Source organism: Somniosus microcephalus, chromosome 13 (genome assembly GCF_052327205.1).
Source record: "Somniosus microcephalus isolate GS21.2 chromosome 13, FLI_Smic_1.0, whole genome shotgun sequence".
NCBI lineage: Eukaryota > Metazoa > Chordata > Chondrichthyes > Squaliformes > Somniosidae > Somniosus > Somniosus microcephalus.
Genome location: NC_140999.1, coordinates 93,160,818 through 93,176,121, shown reverse-complemented (window position 1 = coordinate 93,176,121; position 15,304 = coordinate 93,160,818).

The window sequence follows — 15,304 nt, the reverse complement described above, 5'->3', positions numbered from 1 at the left end:
TCTGTGGCAGTTTGAAGTGCAGCCCAGTAGCTCTCAAAAGTAAAATAGAAATGTCTTAAAATATGCAGGGAAATCTGAGAACTGTATAAATGTTGTTCAGGCTATATGCACCTTTAAATGGATCACATCCATGGGGCAGGTCTTTTTGTGACAAGGTTACACCTCTTTTACCCGCTTTTAAGTTGCACCGTATACAATAGTAGCAGAAATGACAGGAATTCTGAGGTAACAACAGAAAATGCTGGAAAAACTCAGCAGGCCAGGCAACATCTGTGGAGAGAAATTAGAGTTGACATTTCGGGTCGAAACCCTTTTTCAAAACGGGAAAGGAAATAAAATAGATCGAAGGCAGGGCTGCGATAGAACAAAAGAAGTAACAGAGACAGATTGGGTGACTGCTTTGCGGAACACCTCCATTCAGTCCGTAAGGGTGACCCCGAGCTTCCGGTCGCCTGTCATTTTAATTCACCACTCCATTCCCACTCGGACCTCACCGTCCTTGGCCTCTTGCATTGTTCCATGGAAGCTCAACGTAAACTCGAGGAACAGCACCTCATCTTCCGATTAGGCACTTTGCAGCCTTCCGGACTCAATATCGAGTTCAACAATTTCAGATCATAACCTCGGCCCAATTACAATTTTACTTATTTTTTTTCTACCCCTTTGTTTTGGGTCTTCCCTTTCCCCCCCTTTCCTTTTCTTTCTCTCTCCCTCGTGGCAGCTGTGTCTCATCCGGCCAGTACACTTCACACCTAATCCTAGCTGCTTTTTGTCTCCACTTGTCCTATTACCATCTCGTCTGGTTTTGAATACCTCTTAATGTTTCTGTTACTTCTTTTGTTCTATCGCAGCCCTGCCTTCGATCTATTTTATTTCCTTTCCAGTTTTGAAAAAGGGTTTCGACCCAAAACGTCAACTCTAATTTCTCTCCATGGATGTTGCCTGGCCTGCTGAGTTTTTCCAGCATTTTCTGTTGTTATTTCGGATTTCCAGCATCTGCAGTATTTTGCTATCGTACAGGAATTCTGAGGTCTTGTCGCATCCACCTCATTTACACGTGGGTGCTAATGGAGAGGCGGATGGAGGAATCAGCCATTCCCAAACACACCAGTAATATCAACAGCATCGAAATGAGGTGTAAATGCGTCTCGCTCAAAAACGCAACCTTGAAAATTGTGATGCGCCTGCATTATACCCTTATCTCGTCAAAAACAACATGGATTTTTGGGGCCACAATATTATTTACAAACTCCAGTCCAACACCCATCATCAGAAATATCACCATCCTGTTCATCTCATATAGAATTAAATCCTATCTCTGTGTGCGTGTTTCCAATTCTGTATGAATTTCCCCGAGCTGTTATTTAACCCCTTGCTATGTATATACTTGATTTCAACCCAATACTTGACTTTTCTCGGGGCTCTCAATTGGCCAACGTAACTTCAGCTGAACCCCCGTATCCGTGGTGTATTTGGGGTTTCTGCTGATCTGCCATCAAAATTATGCTGGCCAATCAGGAGAACCCACGAGGGAATTCCTGGCGAGATAGCCTTTAAAGGTCATCCTCTATGCAAGTGTTTATGAGCAATTATTAAAGATGTCAGAGAACATGGCACACCCAGTCTGTAGAATTGTCTCACCTGTAAAAGGTAAGAATTGAGGCAATACTTTAAATCTGTATAGGATAGTATAGTTCACAACGAAGTAGGAAATGCAGTGTGTAAAGACAGTTCTGAATATCTGGATTTATATCCAGCCACATTCAGACTAATGGGATACACTTCTCTGTTCGTCGTTTCTAAGGTTTCTACGTGAAGTGAGTTTGGACAGTCTCAGCTTAGTTCTTAGTGGGCATGAACCTACAGCACAAAACATCCCATAATTTGATACTAAATTGACAATCTCACTTAGCAGTGCCATAGGACGAATTGAAAAATGTTGCAACATTGCAGCATGGTATAGGCTTTAAGGTCGGAACAAGCCATATTGTTGGGGCAGTCTAGAAAGAGATCTTTCCTGTGCAGTTATCTGTGATACATCTGAGTTGAGAGTAGTTGATGCTGACACAGGTCATGGGAAAGTGTTCCATTCCACAGAACTAACGTCCTTCACCTTAATGAGCCCAACATTTATTAAAAATAAACATACAGGTGGAGTGGTCAGGACTGGCTTTATTCTACTTTCAGTAAGTTTATTTTCGTGTTTATTAATGGTGGCTGCTTGTTTTGCCTGTGAGGTAGGGATTCACAGGATACTGAGGTATGATGTATGTCCTCATAGGACCACTGATGCCATGTCTAAAGACTGTCGCACCTCACAGGACACTCAGGTTCAATGTTGGTCTTCAAAGGATACAGAGCAACTTTGTAGGGTCTCACAGGATACTGTGGTGAACTGTAGTTCATCGAGGGATATTGAATGTAGGTCTGCATAGGATATTGAGGTGTGACACAGTTTCTCACATGATACTGAGGCGTTATATAGGTGCTCACAGGATACTTGTCTGTAAAGTAGGTGCTTAAAGGATATTGAGATGTTATGTACCTCCTAATAGGATACGGGTCTGTAAAACGGATTGTCATAGGATACTGAGCTGAGACATAGGTGCCCGGATCTGTGTTGTTGCTCATCATGGAGTCCTGACCTGGGGTGCTACTCTTCATAGGACTCTGGGCTTGGCTTCTTGTCTCCACAGGACTCTGGACTGGGCTTTTGGTCTTCACAGCACTCTGTGCTGGGCTTGTGGTCTTGTCAGGATTCTGGACTGGGCTTTTGGCCTTCACAGCACTCTGGGCTGGGCTTCTGCTCTTGGCAGGATTCTGGACTGGACTTTTGGTCTTCACAGCACTCTGGGCTGGGCTTCTGGCCTTGGCAGGACTCTGGGCTGGGCTTCTGCTCTTGGCAGGACTCTGGGCTGGGCTTCTGGCCTTGGCAGGACTCTGGGCTGGGCTTCTGGCCTTGGCAGGACTCTGGGCTGGGCTTCTGCTCTTGGCAGGACTCTGGGCTGGGCTTCTGGCCTTGGCAGGACTCCGGGTTGGGCTTCTGGTCTTCACAGGATCCTGGTCTGAGGTGTCAATCCAAGTAAGATCCTGGACTGCCACATAGGCTCTTGCAGGAACCGAGTTTACAATGTAGGTTCTCATAGGATATTGAGGTGTCGAGTAAGTCCCAATAAGCTCTGCACTATTGACCATCACAGGATACTGGCCTGTGAGGTAGGTATCTACAGGATACTGAGGTATGATGTATGTCCTCATAGGAATCCCAGCTCCGATTTTTGTCCTTTCCACATCCTGTTCTATACTATTGGTCATTTCAAGATCCTGGTCTGCACTCTCAGTCCTCATAGGATCCTGGTCTTTGTTGTCAGTCCTCAAAGGATCCTGGTCTTGGTAGTCGGTCTTATTAGGATCCTGGTCTATGCTATCGACCATCACAGAATCCTGCTCTGCGCTGTCAGTCCCCACAGAATCCTGCTCTGCGCTGTCAGTCCCCACAGAATCCTGCTCTGCGCTGTCAGTCCTCACTAGCTCCTGCTCTGCACTGTCAGTCCTCACACGATCCTGGTCAGCCCTCACAGAATCCTGCTCTGCACTGTCGGCTCTTTCAAGATCATGCTCTGCACTGTCGGCCCTTTCAAGATCCTGGTCTGTACTGTCGGCCCTTTCAAGATCCTGGTCTGCACTGTCGGCCCTTTCAAGATCCTGGTCTGCACTGTCGGCCCATTCAAGATCCTGCTCTGCACTGTTAGTCATTTCAAAATCCTGGTTTGTGCTGTTGGTTCTTGTAAGATCCGGATCTAGGTTATCATAGGTTATCACGGGATACTGATCCATGGCATCGGTTCTCGGAGAATCATAGGTTTGCATAGGATATTGGTCTGCGCTGTAGGTTTGTACAAAATCATGACCCATGATGTAGTTCCTCACAGGATACTGAGGTGTGATGTAGGTCATCAGAGGATACTGACCTGAGACGTAGTTCCTTACATGATATGGAGGTGAAATGTAGGTAGCCATGCGATACTGACCCATGACATAGGTCCTTAAAGGATATCGATCTGCTGCATTGTGACTCACAGGATACTGAGATGTGGCATAGGTGCTCACAGGATACTGAGATGTGGCATAGGTCCCCACAGGATCCTCTGTTTTGGCATTGGTGCTCACAGGATACTGAGATGTAAGATAGGTCCCCATAGGATACTGAGATGTAGCATAGGTCCCCACAGGATACTGAGATGTAGGATAGGTCCCCACAGGATACTGAGATGTAGCATAGGTCCCCACAGGATACTGAGATGTAGGATAGGTCCCCACAGGATACTGAGATGCAGCAAAGGTTCCCACAGGATACTGAGATGCAGCAAAGGTTCCCACAGGATACTGAGTTTTGGCATTGGTGTTCACAGGATACTGAGATGTAGCATAGGTTCCATTCGGATATGATGTCGTTTCATATTCCTGAAGAATTCACCATTTATTATTTAGGGAACAGCTGGTTCTGAAGTATGTTACACAATCGGGCTCAGATGATGGTATAGACTACAGCTGAAGGCAATTTACAAAGTCATCTGAACCCTGTGATTGTGACACTATCTTGTAAAGCATAATCCAAGCTAGTTGCTGTTATTTATACTACACTAGCTGCTGTTATTTATACTACACTAGCTGGAGTGACAGGGCGGTGCCGAGGGTTTTTTGAGGGCATGTTGTTGTTGGAAGAGAGAGAGAGAGAGTTGGAAGAGAGAGAGAGAGAGACTGGGGGGAGTAGAGAGAGACGGGGGGGGTGGAGAGAGAGACTGGGGGGGGGGAGAGAGAGACTGGGGGAGAGAGAGAGAGACTGGGGGGGAGAGAGAGAGACGGGGGGGGGAGAGAGAGACTGGGGGGGGAGAGAGAGACTGGGGGAGAGAGAGAGAGACTGGGGGGGGAGAGAGAGAGAGAGAGAGACTGGGGGAGAGAGAGAGAGAGAGAGAGAGAGGGAGAGAGAGAGAGACAGAGACAGAGGGAAGGAGAGAGAGAGAGACAGAGAGGGAAGCAGAGAGAGAGAGGGAAGGAGAGAAAGGGGAAAGGGGTGGGGGAAAGGGGTGGGGGAAAGGGGTGGGGAAAAGGGGTGGGGGAAAGGGGTGGGGAGGAAAGGGGTGGGGGGGAAAGGGGTGGGGGGGAAATGGGTGGTGGGAAAGGGGTGGGGGGAAGGGGTGGGGGGAAGGGGTGGGGGGGAAGGGTTGGGGGGAAGGGGGGGTGGGGGGAAGGGAGGGTGTGGGAAAGGGGGGTGTGGGGGGAATGGGGGGTGGGAGGGGGGAATGGGAGGTGGGGGGAAAGAGGGGGGTGGGAGGGGGGAATGGGAGGGGGGAATGGGGGGAATATGGGGGGGAAGGGCGGGGAAGGGAAAGGGGAAGAGGGGGAGGGAGGGGAAGAGGGGGAGGGGGGAAGGGAAGGGGGGGTGGGAGGGGGGAGTGGGAGGGGGGCAATGGGGGGAATATGGGGGGTGGAAGGGCGGTGAAGGGAAAGGGGAAGAGGGGGAGGGAAGGGAAGAGGGGGAGGGAGGAAGGGAAGGGGGAGGGGGGAAGGGAAGGGGAGGGGGGACGGGGGGTTGGAGGGGATGTGTGTGGGGGGGAAAGGGGTGGGTGGGAAGGGGGTGTGGGGGGTAAAGGGGGGTGGGAAGGGGGGCGTGGGGTGGAAGGGGGAGTGGGAAATGGGTGTGGGGGGGAAAGGGGGTGTGGGGGGAAGGGGGTGTGGGGGAAGGAGGGGGGAAGGGGGCAGAAAGGGAGGGGGGGAGCCAGCAGACCCTCTCCCCTCTGCGAGTGTTGAGAGTTGCGCTGCCGGCGGCGGTTGGAGAAGGCTAGGCCCCGGGGCCTCGGGCACCCGCACTGACATGGCCCAGCCAAGCCCAGTGCCCCAGGCAGCCCGAGTTCCGCAGCCGCCGTTCAGCCGCAGGCCACAAAGCACCCGAGCCCAGCACCAGCGACGGCTCTGCGGAGCTCTGTACCGCCCCGCCACCCTTTACAAAGAGGGCGGCGGTGGCTACGCTCGGATCAGGCCCACCCTGCCAGCCTTTACAAAGATGGCGGCGATCGCGGGCCGCTTGTTGAGCGGGATGGGAGGTGCCTAGCTCGGGCATGGCTGGGGAGGGGAGGCCGAGGCTTTGTGGCCTGCAGGCGGGGTAACCCTGGAAGGTTGCGGCGCCCGGCGGAGGTAGCGAGTCAAGAGGAAAAAAAAAGGGTGAAAGGTAGGAAAATTAATGAGGTTAGAGAAAATATTTACAAATTAATTAACTTTTTTTAAAAACAATTTAATTGTGTTTTAAAAGCAACTTTTTTTTTGCTGGAAATCTAGATTTGAAAATAAACACGCAGAAAGTGGGAAAAATAAATGAATAGTTAGGAATCAAGATGGCGGCCACTCACCTCAGCTCAGAAGGATTAGGCCCACCCACAGACGCAATGAAACGCCCCCTGTGACGCACTGATTGGTCAACCATCAGGTTAATCCCCTGTACAATTGGTCAACCATCACGTCACTCAACGCTAATGAGCGGAATGTTGCCGTTTTTTGAAACTTTTTTGTATAGTGTCCAAACAATTTTTGTGTGACCAAAAAGTAAATACACCTATTAGAGTCCCCTAATGATAAGCTTTCTTTTGATATAACATATGTGTAGGTATGCTCTATAACTTTTGATTGTATAGCCGGACAGACAGAAAGACAGACAGAAAGACGAACCGTTTTATATATATAGATAGACTAGCTGGAGTGCCCGGCGGTGCCGAGGCTTTTTTGAGGGCATGTTTTTGTTGGAAGAGAGAGAGAGAGTGACTGGGGGGAAGAGAGAGAGCGACTGGAGGGAAGAGAGAGAGCGACTGGGGGGAAGAGAGAGAGCGACTGGGGGGAAGAGAGAGAGCGATTGGGGGGAAGAGAGAGCGACTGGGGGAAGAGAGAGAGCGACTGGGGGGAAGAGAGAGAGTGACGGGGGGAAGAGAGAGAGCGACTGGGGGGAAGAGAGAGAGCGACTGGGGGGAGGGGGGATGGAGGAGGGGGGGTGGGGGGAGGTGGAGTGGGGGAGGGGTGTGAAGGGGGGAGGGAGGGGAAGGGGGAGGGGAAGAGGGGGTGGAGGGGAGGTGTGTGTGTGGGGGGAAAGGGGATGTGGGAAGGGTGTGTGGGGAGGGGGGAAGGGAGAAAGGGAGGCGGGGAGAAAGGGAGGGGGGAGCCAGCAGACCCTCTCCCCTCTGCCGGCGATGGCTCCGCGGAGCTCCGTGCCACCCCACGCACTGACATGGCCCAGCCGAGCACAGCGCCCCGGTCAGCCCGAGCCCCGCCTCCCCAGCCCCGCCCCACGCCCTCCCAAGCCCCGTTGCTGGGGTAAACCTTCCCCCCCTTCCCGCTCTCCCGAGCACTGCCCTCCTGAGCCCCGCCCTCCCGAGCACCGGACACCCGCCCGAGCCGCGGGAGCGAAGGAGAGATAGAGAGCCGCCGCTCCTCCGGTTGATGTGTTGCGGGCCGACCCCCGATGAGCGCCCGATCAGCTGAGCCCGAGCCCCGAGGTGACCGCAACTCACCTCCTGCTAGGCTCCCTACCGCCCCGCCAGCCTTTACCAAAATGGCGACGATGGCTACGCTCGGCCCAGTCCTGCGCTGCCAGCCTTTACCAAGATGGTGGCGATCGCGGGGACGTGCCTAGCGGGAGGGGCAGTGCCTATCTCGGGCGTGGCTGGCAACAGAGGCCCAGGCTTCCAGGCCTGGAAAAACGGTGAAAGGTATGAAAATTATAGATGTTAGAGAAAAGATTGACAAATGAATTAACTTTTTAAAAAAAGAATTTGTGTTTTAAAAGCAACTTTTTTTTTGCTGGAAATGTAGATTTGAAAAGAAACACGCAGAAAGCGGGAAAAAGAAACGAAGAGTTTGGAATCAAGATGGCGGGGGTGACTGGGGGGAAGAGAGAGCGACTTGGGGAAGAGAGAGAGCGACTGGGGGGAAGAGAGAGAGCGACTGGGGGGAAGAGAGAGAGCTACTGGGGGGAAGAGAGAGAGCGACTGGGGGGAAGAGAGAGCGAGGGACTGGGGGGAAGAGAGAGCGACTGGGGGAAGAGAGAGAGCGACTGGGGGGAAGAGAGAGAGCTACTGGGGGGAAGAGAGAGCGACTGGGGGAAGAGAGAGAGCGACTGGGGGGAAGAGAGAGAGCTACTGGGGGGAAGAGAGAGCGACTGGGGGGAAGAGAGAGCGACTGGGGGGAAGAGAGAGAGCGAGAGACTGGGGGGAAGAGAGAGCGACTGGGGGGAAGAGAGAGAGCGAGAGACTGGGGGGAAGAGAGAGTGACTGGGGGAAGAGAGAGAGCGACTGGGGGGAAGAGAGAGAGCGAGAGACTGGGGGGAAGAGAGAGCGACTGGGGGAAGAGAGAGAGCGACTGGGGGGAAGAGGGAGAGCTACTGGGGGGAAGAGAGAGCGACTGGGGGGAAGAGAGAGAGTGACTGGGGGGAAGAGAGAGAGCGACTGGGGGGTAGAGAGAGAGCAACTGAGGGGAAGAGAGAGCGACTGGGGGAAGAGAGAGAGTGACTGGGGGAAGGGGTGGTGGGGCGGTAGGGGGAGGGGGTTAGGGGTGGGGGGGGTTAGGGGGAGGGGAAGGAGGGGGAGGGGGGAGGGGAGGGAGGTGGAGGGGAGAGGGAGGGGGAGGTGTGGGGAGTGGGAGGAGGGGGAGGGAGGGGGGGGAGGGGGAGTGGAAGGGAGGGGAGGTGAAGGGAGGGGAGTGGGTGAGGGGGAGGGGAGGGGGGAAGGTGGGGAGGGTGGAGGCGGGTGGAGGTGGGGGTGGGGGGAGGGGGGTGTGTGGGGCGGGGAAAGGGGGGGTGGGAAGTGTGTGGGGGTGGAAGGGAGGGGGGAAGGGAGAAAGGGAGGGAGGGGGCTAAGGGAGAAAGGGAGGGGGAGAGAAAGGGAGATGGGGGGAGAAAGGGAGGCGGGGAGCCAGCAGACCCTTTCCCCTCTGCCGGCGATGGCTCCGCGGAGCTCCGTGCCGCCCCACGCACTGACATGGCCCAGCCGAGCGCAGCGCCCCAGTCAGCCTGAGCCCCGCCTCCCGAGCCCCGCCCCACGCCCTCCCGAGCCCCGGCTTCAAGACCGCCGATTGCGGCTGGGGCTGTGAGAGGGGGCTGGGCCTTGTTGCCGGGGTAACCCTTCCCCCACCTTCCCGCCCTCCCGAGCACCGGCCCCCCGCCCGAGCCGCGGGGGGGGGAAGGAGAGAGAGAGAACCGCCGCTCCTCCGGTCGATGTGTTGCGGGCCGACCCCTGAGGAGCACCCGATCAGCTGAGCCCGAGCCCCGCGGTGACCGCAAATCACCTCCTGCTAGGCTCCCTCCCGCCCCGCCAGCCTTTACCAAAATGGCGCCGATGGCTACGCTCGGCCCAGTCCCGCGCCAGCAGCCTTTACCAAGATGGCGGTGATCGCGAGGCATGCCCAGCGGGAGGGGCGGTGCCTAGCTCGGGTGTGGCTGGGCAACAGAGGCCCAGGCTTCCAGGCCTGCAAAAACGGTGAAAGGTAGGAAAATTATAGAGGTTAGAGAAAAGATGTACAAATTAATTAACTTTTTAAAAAAGAATTTGTGTTTTAAAAGCAATTTTTTTTTTTGCTGGAAATGTAGATTTGAAAAGAAACACGCAGAAAGCGGGAAAAAGGCCCGCTCACACACGCACCGATTGGTCAACCGTCAGGTCACTAAAGTGTAGGATTGGTCAGTCGTACTGTCACTCGACTCTAGGACGGCCCGCCTGCACGAGCGACGAACCCGCCCCCGCGACGCAGCGATTGGTCAACCGTCGGGTCGCTCGACTGTACGATTGGTCGACCTTCACGTCACTCGATGCTAATGAGCGGATCATGAGCGGAATTTTGAATAATGAGCGGTTAATGAGCAGAATTTTGAACGTTTTTTGGATACCGTGGGCGCAATTTTTGTCCGACCGAAAAGTAAATACGCTTATGACCGTTCCGGAATCGTAAGCTTTCTTTTGATGTGATGCACGTGTAGGTACGCTCTATAACTTGAGAGTGTACAGCCGGACAGACAGACAGACAGAAGGACAGAAGTACCACTTTATATATAAAAGATAGACTAGCTGAAGTGCCCGGCGGTGCCGAGGCTTTTTTGAGGGCATGTTGTTGTTGGAAGAGAGAGAGAGGGCGACTGGGGGGAAGAGAGAGAGCGACTGGAGGGAAGAGAGAGAGCGACTGGGGGGAAGAGAGAGAGCGACTGGGGGGAAGAGAGAGAGCGACTGGGGGAAGAGAGAGAGCGACTGGGGGAAGAGAGAGAGCAACTGGGGGAAGAGAGAGAGCGACTGGGGGGAAGAGAGAGAGTGACTGGGGGGAAGAGAGAGAGCGACTGGGGGGAAGAGAGAGCGACTGGGGGGAAGAGAGAGAGCGACTGGGGGGAAGAGAGAGAGTGACTGAGGGGAAGAGAGAGAGCGACTGGGGGGAAGAGAGAGAGCGACTGAGGGGAAGAGAGAGCGACTGGGGGGAAGAGAGAGAGTGACTGGGGGGAAGAGAGAGAGCGACTGGGGGGGAAGAGAGAGCGACTGGGGGGAAGAGAGAGAGCGACTGGGGGGAAGAGAGAGAGCGACTGGGGGGAAGAGAGAGGGCGACTGGGGGGAAGAGAGAGAGCGACGGGGGAAGAGAGAGAGTGACTGGGGGGAAGAGAGAAAGCAATTGGGGGGAAGAGAGAGAGCGACTGGGGGAAGAGAGAGAGCGACTGGGGGGAAGAGAGAGAGTGACTGGGGGGAAGAGAGAGAGCGACTGGGGGGAAGAGAGAGAGCGACTGGGGGGAGGGGGGATGGAGGAGGGGGTGTGGGGGGATGGGGAGTGGGGGAGGGGGAGTGAAGGGGGGCAGGGAGGGGAAGGGGAGGGGAAGAGGGGGTGGAGTGGAGGTGTGTGTGGGGGGAAAGGGGATGTGGGAAGGGTGTGTGGGGAGGGGGGAAGGGAGAAAGGGAGGGGGGGGAGAAAGGGAGGGGGGAGCCAGCAGACCCTCTCCCCTCTGCCGGCGATGGCTCCGCGGAGCTCCGTGCCACCCCACGCACTGACATGGCCCAGCCGAGCACAGCGCCCCGGTCAGCCCGAGCCCCGCCTCCCGAGCCCTGCCCCACGCCCTCCCGAGCCCCGTTGCTGGGGTAACCCTTCCCCCCCTTCCCGCTCTCCCGAGCACTGGCCTCCTGAGCCCCGCCCTCCCGAGCACCGGACCCCCGCCCGAGCCGTGGGAGCGAAGGAGAGATAGAGAGCCGCCGCTCCTCCGGTTGATGTGTTGCGGGCCGACCCCCGATGAGCACCCGATCAGCTGAGCCCGAGCTCCGAGGTGACTGCAACTCACCTCCTGCTAGGCTCCCTACCGCCCCGCCAGCCTTTACCAAAATGGCGACGATGGCTACGCTCGGCCCAGTCCCGCGCTGCCAGCCTTTACCAAGATGGCGGCGATCGCGGGGACGTGCCTAGCGGGAGGGGCAGTGCCTATCTCGGGCGTGGCTGGCAACAGAGGCCCAGGCTTCCAGGCCTGGAAAAACGGTGAAAGGTATGAAAATTATAGATGTTAGAGAAAAGATTGACAAATGAATTAACTTTTTTAAAAAAGAATTTGTGTTTTAAAAGCAACTTTTTTTTTGCTGGAAATGTAGATTTGAAAAGAAACACGCAGAAAGCGGGAAAAAGAAACGAAGAGTTTGGAATCAAGATGGCGGGGATGACTGGGGGGAAGAGAGAGCGACTGGGGGAAGAGAGAGAGCGACTGGGGGGGAAGAGAGAGAGCGACTGGGGGGAAGAGAGAGAGCTACTGGGGGGAAGAGAGAGAGCGACTGGGGGGAAGAGAGAGAGCGAGAGACTGGGGGGAAGAGAGAGCGACTGGGGGGAAGAGAGAGCGACTGGGGGAAGAGAGAGAGCGACTGGGGGGAAGAGAGAGAGCGACTGGGGGAAGAGAGAGAGCTACTGGGGGGAAGAGAGAGAGCGACTGGGGGGAAGAGAGAGAGCGAGAGACTGGGGGGAAGAGAGAGCGACTGGGGGGAAGAGAGAGAGCGAGAAACTGGGGGGAAGAGAGAGAGCGAGAGACTGGGGGGAAGAGAGAGAGCGAGAGACTGGGGGGAAGAGAGCGAGCGAGAGACTGGCGGGAAGAGAGAAAGCGAGAGACTGGGGGGGAAGAGAGAGAGCGACTGGGGGAAGAGAGAGCGACTGGGGGGAAGAGAGAGAGAGCGACTGGGGGGAAGAGAGAGAGAGAGTGACTGGGGGGAAGAGAGAGAGCGCGAGACTGGGGGGAAGAGAGAGAGCGAGAGACTGGGGGGAAGAGAGAGAGCGAGAGACTGGGGGGAAGAGAGAGAGCGAGAGGCTGGGGGGAAGAGAGAGAGCGAGAGACTGGCGGGAAGAGAGAGAGCGAGAGACTGGGGGGAAGAGAGAAAGCGAGAGACGGGGGGAAGAGAGAAAGCGACTGGGGGGAAGAAAGAGCGACTGTCGGGAAGAGAGAGCGACTGGGGGAAGAGAGAGCGACTGGGAGGAAGAGAGAGAGCGACTGGGGGAAGAGAGAGAGCGACTGGGGGAAGAGAGAGCGGCTGGGGGAAGAGAGAGAGTGACTGGGGGAAGAGAGAGAGCGACTGGGGGGTAGAGAGAGAGCAACTGGGGGGAAGAGAGAGAGCGACTGGGGGGAAGAGAGAGAGCGACTGGGGGAAGAGAGAGAGTGACGGGGGAAGAGAGAGAGCGACTGGGGGGAAGGGGTGGTGGGGGGGTAGGGGGAGGGGTTTAGGGGTGGGGGGGGTTAGGGGGAGGGGAAGGAGGGGGAGGGGGGAGGGGAGGGAGGTGGAGGGGAGAGTGAGGGGGAGGTGGGGAGTGGGGGGAGGGGGAGGGAGGGGGAGGGGAGGGGGAGTGGAAGGGAGTGGAGGTGAAGGGAGGGGAGGGGGGTGAGGGGGAGGGGAGGGGGGAAGGTGGGGAGGGTGGAGGGGGGTGGGGGTGAGGGGGGTGTGTGGGGCGGGGAAAGGGGGGGTGGGAAGTGTGTGGGGGTGGAAGGGAGGGGGGAAGGAGAAAGGGTGGGAGGGGGCTAAGGGAGAAAGGGAGGGGGAGAGAAAGGGAGGTGGGGGGAGAAAGGGAGGCGGGGAGCCAGCAGACCCTTTCCCCTCTGCCGGCGATTGCTCCGCGGAGCTCCGTGCCGCCCCACGCACTGACATGGCCCAGCTGAGCGCAGCGCCCCAGTCAGCCTGAGCCCCGCCTCCCGAGCCCCGCCCCACGCCCTCCCGAGCCCCGGCTTCAAGACCGCCGATTGCGGCTGGGGCTGTGAGAGGGGGCTGGGCCTGGTTGCCGGGGTAACCCTTCCCCCACCTTCCCGCCCTCCCGAGCACCGGCCCCCCGCCCGAGCCGCGGGGGGGGGGAAGGAGAGAGAGAGAACCGCCGCTCCTCCGGTCGATGTGTTGCGGGCCGACCACTGAGGAGCACCCGATCAGCTGAGCCCGAGCCCCGTGGTGACCGCAACTCACCTCCTGCTAGGCTCCCTCCCGCCCCGCCAGCCTTTACCAAAATAGCGCCGATGGCTACGCTCGGCCCAGTCCCACGCCACCAGCCTTTACCAAGATGGCGGTGATCGCGAGGTGTGCCCAGCGGAGGGGCGGTGCCTAGCTCGGGTGTGGCTGGGCAACAGAGGCCCAGGCTTCCAGGCCTGCAAAAACGGTGAAAGGTAGGAAAATTATAGAGGTTAGAGAAAAGATGTACAAATTAATTAACTTTTTAAAAAAGAATTTGTGTTTTAAAAGCAACTTTTTTTTTTGCTGAAAATGTAGATTTGAAAAGAAACACACAGAAAGCGGGAAAAAGGCCCGCCCACACACGCACCGATTGCTCAACCGTCAGGTCACTAAAGTGTAGGATTGGTCAGTCGTACTGTCACTCGACTCTAGGACGGCCCGCCTGCACGAGCGACGAACCCGCCCCCGCGACGCAGCGATTGGTCAACCGTCGGGTCGCTCGACTGTACGATTGGTCGACCTTCACGTCACTCGATGCTAATGAGCGGATAATGAGCGGAATTTTGAATAATGAGCGGTTAATGAGCAGAATTTGAAAGTTTTTTGGATACCGTGGGCGCAATTTTTGTCCGACCGAAAAGTAAATACGCTTATGACCGTTCCGGAATCGTAAGCATTCTTTTGATGTGATGCACGTGTAGGTACGCTCTATAACTTGAGAGTGTACAGCCGGACAGACAGACAGACAGAAGGACAGAAGTACCACTTTATATATAAAAGATAGACTAGCTGAAGTGCCCGGCGGTGCCGAGGCTTTTTTGAGGGCATGTTGTTGTTGGAAGAGAGAGAGAGGGCGACTGGGGGGAAGAGAGAGAGCGACTGGGGGGAAGAGAGAGCGACTGGGGGGAAGAGAGAGAGCGACTGGGGGAAGAGAGAGAGTGACTGAGGGGAAGAGAGAGAGCGATTGGGGGGAAGAGAGAGAGCGACTGAGGGGAAGAGAGAGAGCGACTGGGGGGAAGAGAGAGAGCGACTGGGGGGAAGAGAGAGAGCGACTGGGGGGGAAGAGAGAGCGACTGGGGGAAGAGAGAGAGCGACTGGGGGGAAGAGAGAGAGCGACTGGGGGGAAGAGAGAGGGCGACTGGGGGGAAGAGAGAGAGCGACGGGGGGAAGAGAGAGAGTGACTGGGGGGAAGAGAGAGAGCAATTGGGGGGAAGAGAGAGAGCGACTGGGGGAAGAGAGAGAGCGACTGGGGGGAAGAGAGAGAGTGACTGGGGGAAGAGAGAGAGCGACTGGGGGGAAGAGAGAGAGCGACTGGGGGAGGGGGGATGGAGGAGGGGGTGTGGGGGGATGGGGAGTGGCGGAGGGGGAGTGAAGGGGGGCAGGGAGGGGAAGGGGGAGGGGAAGAGGGGGTGGAGTGGAGGTGTGTGTGTGGGGGGAAAGGGGATGTGGGAAGGGTGTGTGGGGAGGGGGGAAGGGAGAAAGGGAGGGGGGGAGAAAGGGAGGGGGGAGCCAGCAGACCCTCTCCCCTCTGCCGGCGATGGCTCCGCGGAGCTCCGTGCCACCCCACACACTGACATGGCCCAGCCGAGCACAGCGCCCCGGTCAGCCCGAGCCCCGCCTCCCGAGCCCCGCCCCACGCCCTCCCGAGCCCCGTTGCTGGGGCAACCCTTCCCCCCCTTCCCGCTCTCCCGAGCACTGGCCTCCTGAGCCCCGCCCTCCCAAGCACCGGACCCCCGCCCGAGCCGTGGGAGCGAAGGAGAGATAGAGAGCCGCCGCTCCTCCGGTTGATGTGTTGCGGGCCGACCCCCGATGAGCACCCGATCAGCTGAGCCCGAGCC